This window comes from Eriocheir sinensis, chromosome 16 (genome assembly GCF_024679095.1).
Source record: "Eriocheir sinensis breed Jianghai 21 chromosome 16, ASM2467909v1, whole genome shotgun sequence".
Taxonomy (NCBI): Eukaryota; Metazoa; Arthropoda; class Malacostraca; order Decapoda; family Varunidae; genus Eriocheir; species Eriocheir sinensis.
The window spans coordinates 12,530,674-12,540,673 of record NC_066524.1 but is presented as its reverse complement, the minus strand read 5'-3'; positions in this window follow the sequence as shown (position 1 = coordinate 12,540,673).

The following is a 10,000-nucleotide window of genomic DNA, read 5'->3' as shown; positions in this document are numbered from 1 at the left end:
ACCTCAACCAGCACACAGAGAGAAGAGAGAAGAGGAAGAGAGAAGAGGAAGAAAGAAGAAGAGATAAAGAACATCACATCCACATCAAAAACCTCTTTCAGTTCTTCCTATTCGATAATATTAACACCTAAAGCAACACAGAAAAGGAAGAGAAGAGAAAGAGAGAAAAAGAGAGAAGAAGAGAGAGGAAGAGATAAAGAACATCACATCTACATCAAAAACCTCTTTCAGTTCTTCCTATAAACCAACACAGAAAAGGAAGAGAAGAGAAAGAGAGGAAAAGAGGAAAAGAACGATTGTATTTCCATTTTAAAAGTCTATATATTTTTGTCTATCATTCAACTTGTGTGTGTGGTTGGTGGATAAATTTTGCTAGGCTGGAGAGGAAATAAAGAACACCACAGCTACATCAAAATCTCCTCCAGTTCTTCCTCTTCTCCCCCGTTGACTTCATACCTCACTCCACAATTACTTCACACTTCCCAGATCCGCAGAGAAGAGAGGAAAAGAGAAGACAGAAAAAGAGGAAGAGAGAGGAGATAAAGAATACGACATCTACATCAAAAGTCTCCTCCAGTTCTTCCTCTTCTTCCTCGTTGACTTCATTCCTCACTTCACATTTCCCAGATCCGCAGACAAGAGAGGAACAGAGCAGAGAGAAAGAGAGGAAGAGAGGAGATAAAGAATACGACATCTACATCAAAAGTCTCCTCCAGTTCTTCCTCTTCTTCCTCGTTGACTTCATTCCTCACTTCACATTTCCCAGATCCGCAGACAAGAGAGGAAAAGAGCAGAGAGAAAGAGAGGAAGAGAGGAGATAAAGAATACGACATCTACATCAAAATCTCCTCCAGTTCTTCCTCTTCTTCCCCGTTCACTTCATTCCTCACTTCACATTTCCCAGATCCGCAGACAAGAGAGGAAAAGAGCAGAGAGAAAGAGAGGAAGAGAGGAGATAAAGAATACGACATCTACATCAAAATCTCCTCCAGTTCTTCCTCTTCTTCCCCGTTGACTTCATACTTCAGCCCATAATTACTTCACACTCCCCAGATCCGCAGACTTGTTCAATCACTTATGCAATCCTGTTCTTAAGATCGTAGATGAGGATAAGTTGAGATTTCCTGCCTCGCGCGCCTCATTAGCGACTGAATACCTGTACTTAGGATCTGATTAAAGGTAAAAGAATTAATCCAGGCTGCAAAGAACGTGTAAGGAATTCAATTGAAGCCTTAATCAGGGTTTTAGTAAATATGAATTTTCGTCTTTTTACGTAAACCGTTTTCTGTGTAAATTAAGATACGATTAAGGGTATTACTGAGGAAACTGATTTATACTTGTGTTTTTGCTAATGTTAGGCGTCAAAGGATTTAGCACAGCTGCACAGAACACGCATAGATTAATTAAACAGAAACCAGAAGACGTTGTTTTCGTAAAGGTAAATCTTCTTCAGCTTAAAACGTTGTCTACATTATTCAAACGTTCCTTTTGTTAATATTCAAAGTTGGGTGTTTGAAGGTTAAAATGATGTGACCTTACGTTGACTATTATATACACTGAAGAAAGAATTTAGTATCAACGCACCTATTCCATCCGAAATTAACCGTTCTTCTCGCCACTGTTCTATTCCCTTTATTTCTATTCAAGATCTTTTGTGCTTCCTTTATTTTGTTTTTGCCCTCCAGCTGCTTCCTTTGCTGTAAAGAAAAACGAAAAAGTAGCATTTCCACAGTTTCTTTTCTGTACCTATATAAATAGTGACTAATACTTAAGAAAACTAACTGATCTTTGTTCTAACACTCAGATATAAAGAACACGCCAAATTCTACATGAAATAAAGAACTTGACACATACCAAAAAGTAGAATTTCCACAGTTTCGTTTGAGTATATTGATAGAAGCTAATATTTAAGAAAACTAATTGGTCTTTGCTTATATACCCAAATAAAGCACAAAAGAACATCACAAGCTGTAGAGAACACACATGAGGACACAACAGAAACATACGTGTTCGTTTTCCACATCGTTATCTAACTTTTCCCACGCACAAACTTACATCTTCCCAGGAAAAGAGTAAACCATAAAAAAGACGAGTCAAAAACTGCAGAGAACACTCATACACTCAACAGAAACCCACGTCTTCGGTCTCTACATCGTTATCTACCATTTCCCGCACAGTAAAAGGATTAGTAACGGCCGTACCATAAGGCAACCTCTTCAACGGTAGAAACTCTTCGGCCATTTTCTCCTACCATAATACTCGAAGGTTTTTTTCCGGAGGGGAAGGGAAGGTGTTGAAGGGCGAAATTGTTGGAATCTGGCAAGGGGTCGAGAGAGGCACATCTTCGTGAGCCCCTTCGCATATTTTACGCGTCAGTCCTGCATTTCTTTCATTAATATAGTAGTAAATGATCCAGGAATTATAATAAAACTAATTTAATGTAATACGAATCAGCAAAAGTTTTTTAAATAAATGAGAGAAGGGGTTGAGGTGAAGTTATAGTGCCCAACAGAAAGGGGACACCGTATAAGGGAAGAGGAAGAGGAAGGTGGTGGGGGCGATGTATGGTACGGCTGTTAACCACACACAAAACAAGCCAAAATCTGTAGAAAACACGCATACAGACTCAACAGAAACCTACACCTTCGTTCTCCACATCGCTCTCTACCTTTTCCCACACAAACTCGCATCCACTAAATGATTTTCGCCGCATGTCCAGCCAGTCCTCAGCCAGTCTTCAGAAAATCCAACGCCGCTCGTTTTCTTCGCACGCATCGTTGTCTGTACAAATCAAACGCCGGACTTGGGGGTAAAATAATGAATGTGAGGAAAATCAATACCTGAGTGGCGATACCTGTGGATGATTAGGGAAAAAAACAGGTAAAAGGTAGACTTATAATGAAGGTTTAAATTCCCTCGCTTGCAATTTGTTCCCTCTTCTTCTTTTCGCCCTCCTCCTCCTCCTCCTCCTCCTCTTCCTATACCAACACCACGCCACACCTCCCCCCACCACCATCACTACACACACACACACACACACACACACACACACACACACGGCAACTAACATACCCAAGGAAGAGAGAAAAAGTGCTTCAATGATATTACAGCGCCCGATTGCATTTCTGACTCTCTCTCTCTCTCTCTCTCTCTCTCTCTCTCTCTCTCTCTCTCTCCATGTTGGTATATTCATTTCTTCCTCCTCCTATTCCTCTTTCTGGTCTCCTTCTCCTCCGCGTTTTCTCTTTCCCTTTCCTCCTCATCTGAACTGCTCCTCCTCTTCCCCCTCCTCTTCTTCTCCCTCCTCTTTTTAATCCCCTCTATAATTCCTCTCCTCCATGTTCTCCTCTCCTACACTCCTACTTCTCTTCCACTCCTCCTCTTCCTCTTTCTAATCTCCTTCTCAATGTTTTCTCTCCTCCTCTTCTCCCTTTTCTCCTCTTCTTCACTCCTAGTCATTTTTTCTCTTCTCTCTTACACTCCTCTTCCTCCTCCTCCTCCTCCTCCTCCTCTATCTCCGGCAGGGCTGTATATCTATGAACGAGATTCTGCCTCTGACTTTTTCGCTCCGTTTTTCGGCGATAAAAAGCAGAGGCAAAATTCTCTCGTAATGGCGCGGCGCGGAGTGTTGCTGGAACTTTGACTCATTCCAGGCGGGGGGGGGGGAGGAGGAGGAGGAAGAGGAGGAGGAGGGAGAGAAAGAGGAAGAATGAGAATGAGAGAATGAGAGAGAGAGAGAGAGAGAGAGAGAGAGAGAGAGAGAGAGAGAGAGAGAGAGAGAGAGAGAGAGAGAGAGAGAGAGAGAGAGAGAGAGAGAGAGAGAGAGAGAGAGAGAGAGAGAGAGAGAGAGAGAGAGAGAGAGAGAGAGAGAGAGAGAGAGAGAGAGAGAGAGAGAGAGAGAGAGAGAGAGAGAGAGAGAGAGAGAGAGAGAGAGAGAGAGAGAGAGGGGGGTAGTGAATAGAAAGGAGAGGTGATTGACAGAAAATAAAAGCATGGAAAACGGTAAACAAAGAGATAGATAGAAAAATAGATAACTAGTTAGATAGACTGATAGATAGAGACCTTATCTGTTCCTGTCTTTCTTTTATCTCTTTTCTCTTCTTCCTTACCTTTCCTCCCGTCTTATCTTTCCTTTCCTCATTGCCTCCCTTTTTTCAGCTTTTTAACTCATTCCCACTTTTCTGTTCTCCCTTCTCTATCTGTAACCTCTTCATCGCTTTTTTCCCGCCCTCTAACCTCTCTTCCCGCCCACCCTCCCGCCAAGTCCGGGGTACAGATATTCACAAGCTCCCGCGACTAAATGTGAAGCGTTGTGCGGGGACACGAAGATTGTTTAATGATATGTCTCGTCATGCTGCGGTGTGGAGGGTGGGGGGAAAGAGGAAAGAGGAGGAGAAGGAGGACGAGGAGGAGGAGAAGGAGAACGTAGAAGTAGAGATCATGAGAAGTGGAGGAGGAAGAAGTTTTAGGTTCATATTGATGTTATTTTTCTTCTATATACTGATATCAGGGTTCGTTGCAGGTGTGAAAGGGAATAGGAAAAGGCAATAAAGCAAAAGGAAGAAAGGTAGGAAAACAAGAGGACCCAGAATATAAAAACAAAAAACAAAGAAAAGACAAAAGTGATAATCAAAACAAACTGTACATTCAACTATCAACACAAACTAGAAAAAAAAAACAGGAAGAGAGAAAGAGAGAAAGACAAGCCATACAAAAACTATCACAACACACACAAAAAAATAAAAGGGCAAGCGAACACAAACACAACACACGAATAGTTTGCTAATATAAACAACACACACACACACACACACACACACACACACACACAGCACCCTACCCTACCCCCCCCCCACCACTATATATATATACCACCACTACATATATTTTTTTCCCAACTCGAATACAAAATATACACGGACCATCCACCACCACCACCACCACCTCCACCCTCACTTCCGCCACCACCACCTCCTCCACCACCACCACTACCACCACCACCCATACAACAATTACCGGCATTCCAATACAAACACAATTTGTGATTTTTGCACCAGATCATTAGGGCAATAAATTCCGCCGCTGTAATTAAAGTAACACCGGGGAACAGTGGTGGTGGTGGTGGTGGAGGTGGTGGAGGTGGAGGTGGTGGTGATGCAGCAGCGGGAGCAACAAACACAGATGAGAATGGTGGTGACAGCGATGTAGAAATGGTGGTAACAGGTGTGTATATATGTATGCTGGTGGTGGTGGTGGAGCTGGTGGTGGTGGTGGTAGTGGTGGTGGTAGCGCTGGAGGTAATGGTGGTGGTGGAAATAAAAGGTGATAGTGATAATAAAGGAAGAACAGGAGAAAGAAGATGGACAAGAAGACAAAGGAAAGTGAAGGCGAAAAAAAGAAGATAGGAAGAAGAAGACATGAAAGAGAAGTAAATAGTGGATGAAAAAAGAAAGAAAAATATAATAAAAAAGTAATAATAAAGGAAAACCAGGAAGAGGATGGACAAGAAAAAGAGGATAGAGGAAAATGGTGAAAAAAAGAAGATAGGAAGAAGAAAAAGACATGAAAGAGAAGTAAATAGAGAATGAAAAAAAGGAAGAAAAATATAACAAAAAAGTGATAATAAAGGAAAACCAGGAAGAAGATGGACAAGAAAAAGAGGATAGAGGAAAATGGTGAAAAAAAGAAGATAGGAAGAAGAAGACATGAAAGAGAAGTAAATAGTGGATGAAAAAAGAAAGAAAATATAATAAGTGAAAATAAAGGAAAACCAGGAAGAGAATGGATAAGAAAAAGAGCACAAACGAAAATGGAGATAAAAAAAGAAGATAGGAAGAAGAAGACATGAAAGAGAAGTAAATAGAGAATGAAAAAAAGGAAGAAAATATAATAAAAAAGTGATAATAAAGGAAAACCAGGAAGAAGATGGACAAGAAAAAGAGGATAGAGGAAAATGGTGAAAAAAAGAAGAAAGGAAGAAGAAAAAGACATGAAAGAGAAGTAAATAGAGAATGAAAAAAAGGAAGAAAAATATAACAAAAGAGTGATAATAAAGGAAAACCAGGAAGAAGATGGATAAGAAAGAGAAGACAAACGAAAGTGAAGGTGAAGAAAATGATAGGATGAAGAATAAGACAAAAAAAGTAAAAAATGGATAAAAAGGAAGAAAAATAAAATAAAAGTGATAATAGAAGAAGAGAAGGAAGAAGATAGATAAGAAAAAGAGGACAAACGAAACTACAGATGAAAAAAAGAGGATAGGAAGAAAAAGACATGAAAGAGAAGAAAATATGGATGGATAAAAGGAAGAAAATGATGCAATAGAAGAAAGATAAAAGGGAATATGAGAAGGACTGAAAGATGATACGAGATGGAAGAGGAGGAAGAGTTAGAACAAGTCGGATTATCAAAATGGAGAAGGAGAAAGGGGAGGAAAAGGAGAAATACAAGGAGTAAAAAAGTAAGAGCAGAACAAGTAAGATCTAGAGGGATTAAAATTAGGATCAGTAAGAGGAGTAAAATAAGTAAGAGGAAGAGTTAGAACAAGTGGGATTTTATTATTTGGTTTAGGATTAGAAGCAAAAGGAGGAGGAGGACAAGTGATGAATATGAAAGAACAGAACAAGAAAGAACAAGATATTAAAATTCGTTCAGTAAGAAGAGTAAGAGGAGTAAGATGAGGAGGATCACGACAACTAAAAAAAAAAAGTAAGTGAGTCAAATATTTAGATTAAGATTAGAAGCAGGAGGAGAAGGACGCGAAGTAAAGACGAAAGAAGACAAAAAAAAAAAAGACAGTTAAAAATTCAGATTAGCAACACGAGTAAAAGAAGACGAGGATAAAGAGGATGAGCAGGAGTAAGACTAAGAGTAAGAAGTAAGGAGGCGGTGTGTTTCCTTACTTGCGCAATGACTTAATGAGGTCTATGCTAATGAGAGCCATTATTGCAATTGCTCCCTGACAGCTGATGTATGGCAGAAGGGGAAGAGCAGGGAGGGAGGGAGAGAGGGAGAGAGAGAGGGAGAGTGTGAGGGGGAATGAAAGAGAGAGTAGGGTTTGGTAAGGGAAGGTAAACGGAAAAGAGGGGTGAGAAAGAGGGGTGAGAGAGAGAGAGAGAGAGAGAGAGAGAGAGAGAGAGAGAGAGAGAGAGAGAGAGAGAGAGAGAGAGAGAGAGAGAGAGAGAGAGAGAGAGAGAGAGAGAGAGAGATAGAGAGATAGAGAGAGAGAGAGAGAGAGAGAGAGAGAGAGAGAGAGAGAGAGAGAGAGAGAGAGAGAGAGAGAGAGAGAGAGAGAGAGAGAGAGAGAGAGAGAGAGAGAGAGAGAGAGAGAGAGAGAGAGAGAGAGAGAGAGAGAGAGAGAGAGAGAGAGAGAGAAGGGGGAGGGGGGTAAGGTGAGGGAAGAAAGGAGCGCTTGTGTGTGAGGTGATTGTGTTGTGGTGATGATGATGGTGGTGATGATGGTGGTGGTGTTGTTGTTAGTGGCGTTGTTGGTGATGATGATGATGTTGATTTTGTTTCTGATATTGGTGATTTTTTTTTTTTTTAAAGTGCATTTGTTATGAGTTTCTATGTTATTTTTTTATTCTTTTTTGGTGTTGTTTTGTTTTGTTTTGTTTTGTTTTATGTTGTTTTGCAGTGTTAATGTTGCTGATAATGCTGATCTGCTGTTTAATGAAGAAGAAGAAGAAGAAGAAGAAGAAGAAGAAGAAGAAGAAGAAGAAGAAGAAGAAGAAGAAGAAGAAGAAGAAGAAGAAGAAGAAGAAGAAGAAGAAGAAGAAGAAGAAGAAGAAGAAGAAGAAGAAGAGAAAGAAGAGAAGAAGAACAAGAACAAGAACAAGAAGAACAAGCAGAACAAGAAGAATAAGAACAATACGAAGAACAAGAAGAAAATTAATCTGGGCAGCAAAATAGATAAGAACGAAGGAGGAAAATGATGAAGAAATTAGATGAAGAAAAAGATTAATAAAGAATAAAAATGACGAAGAAAAATATTGACGGAGCCTTAAAATTATGAAGAAATAAGTGACTAAGAATACAAGAAGAACAGAAGGAATAAGTCTGACGAAGAATAAAAATGATGGAAACGAAAACTGATGAAAACAATAAAATAAAAATGAAGAATAAAATAATGAATAAAAGACATAATGGAAAGAATAACGATGGAGACGCAAAACGAATAAGAAGAATATGAAGAGGAAGACGAAGCAAAAAAAAAATGTATATATGATCAGTCAGCGAGCCAAGAAGATATAAGAAAAAAAAGAAAAAAGTAAAGAAAAAAAATATAAGCAAGCAGTTTATTAGGAAGAGCTGAGGCACGAAAGAAAATAAAAGTAAGTAAATAAATATATGAAGAATGAAAGAAAAGAAGAAGATAAGAAAAAAGAAAGAAAAAAAGAAAGAAAAGAGGAAGGGGAAAAGGAAGAAGAACAATACTAACAGGAGGAAAAGAAGAGGAAAAGAAAGAAGAAGAAGAACAACAACAACAACAACAACAACAACAACAACAACAACAACAAAAACAAGAACAAGAAAAATGAAAATAAAAGTAAAAATAAAAGAAAATTAAGAAGAAAACGAACAATAAAAATAAAATCAGTAACAACAAAGCAAAGAAGAAATATTCGACGGCGAAGAAGTGAAATGAAGTAAGGTGATGCAATGTCTCTCTCTCTCTCTCTCTCTTCAAGACGAAAATGATATATAATTAGGTCGAAAGTGAGGACCGAGGAAAGCCAAGGTGGGCATTAAGACTCTGATCAAAAATATACACAAGATTAAACCTCACTCGGCGTCCACAAAAACGTGATGCATCGCCGGAGATTATTAGAGATTTACTGGAGATAGGCAGGGAACATAAACAGGTATACGGAGGAGCTAGCTAGGTAAGGTAGGTAGGTAAGGGAGGTGGGGAAGAGGAAGGTTGAGAGGGACGAGGTTGGTAGATTTGGTTAGGTTGGTTTGGTTGGTTAGGTTAGGTTGGTAGGTAGGTAAGGTATGGTAAGGGAAGGGAAGGTTAGGTAAGGTATGGTAAGGTAAAGTAAGAGAAGGGAAGGTAAGGTAAGGTAAGGTAAGGTAAGGTAAAGTAGGAGAAGGGAAAGTAAGAGAAGGTAAGGTAAGGTAAGGTAAGGGATGGTAAAGTAAGGGAAGGGAAGGGAAGGGAAGGGAAGGTAGGTAGGTAAGTAGGTAGATAAGGTTGGGGGTTAGGAGAGAGAAAAGAGGGGAAGGAGAGAGGGAGAGAGAGGAGGAAGTAGATAAAAAGATAGAGATAGATAGACAGACAGATAGATAGATAAAGACAGACAGAGACGCACACACACACACACACACACACACACACACACACACACACACACACACACACACACACACGGAAACTAAAATGAAAAGCACACACGGACACAATTTATCTCTTCGTTTTCCCTTCAAATTAAAATCACACTTCCATAACTATTTCCATTTTTCTATAACACGAAAATAAAAAAAAACCGCAAATAAATAAATAAATAAATAAATAAAATAAATAAACTCCTCCTTGAAAATAAGAGGAAATTCACAGTCAACCATTTTCTTATAAACGTCTCTCTCTCTTTCTCTCTTTTTTTTTTTTTGCTTCACCTCCTTTTACACAATCTTATTTACCTGTTCTTGGATTTACCTGTTCACAAGGCGCCGGGTGACATGATTCTCTCCCTCCAGGATCAGCAGGGAGAGAGAGGAGGAGGAGCAGGGAGAGAGGGAGGATAAAGGGGGAGGAGGGCAGGTAGAGTGCATGGACAGGTAAGGACAGAAGAGGGAGAGGGAGAGGAAAAGAAGAGGGAGGAGAGATTGATAGGTAAGGCAGATAGATGAGGACAGGTGAGAAAAAGAGAGAGAGGGAGGGAGGAGAGGAAGGTAAGAAGGCAGGTGAACAGGTGGAGAGAAAAGGTGTGGATGGGGAGATAAAATAGAAAGATGAAGATATGGAAAGGTAGGAGGATATACTGAAAGATGTATGTGG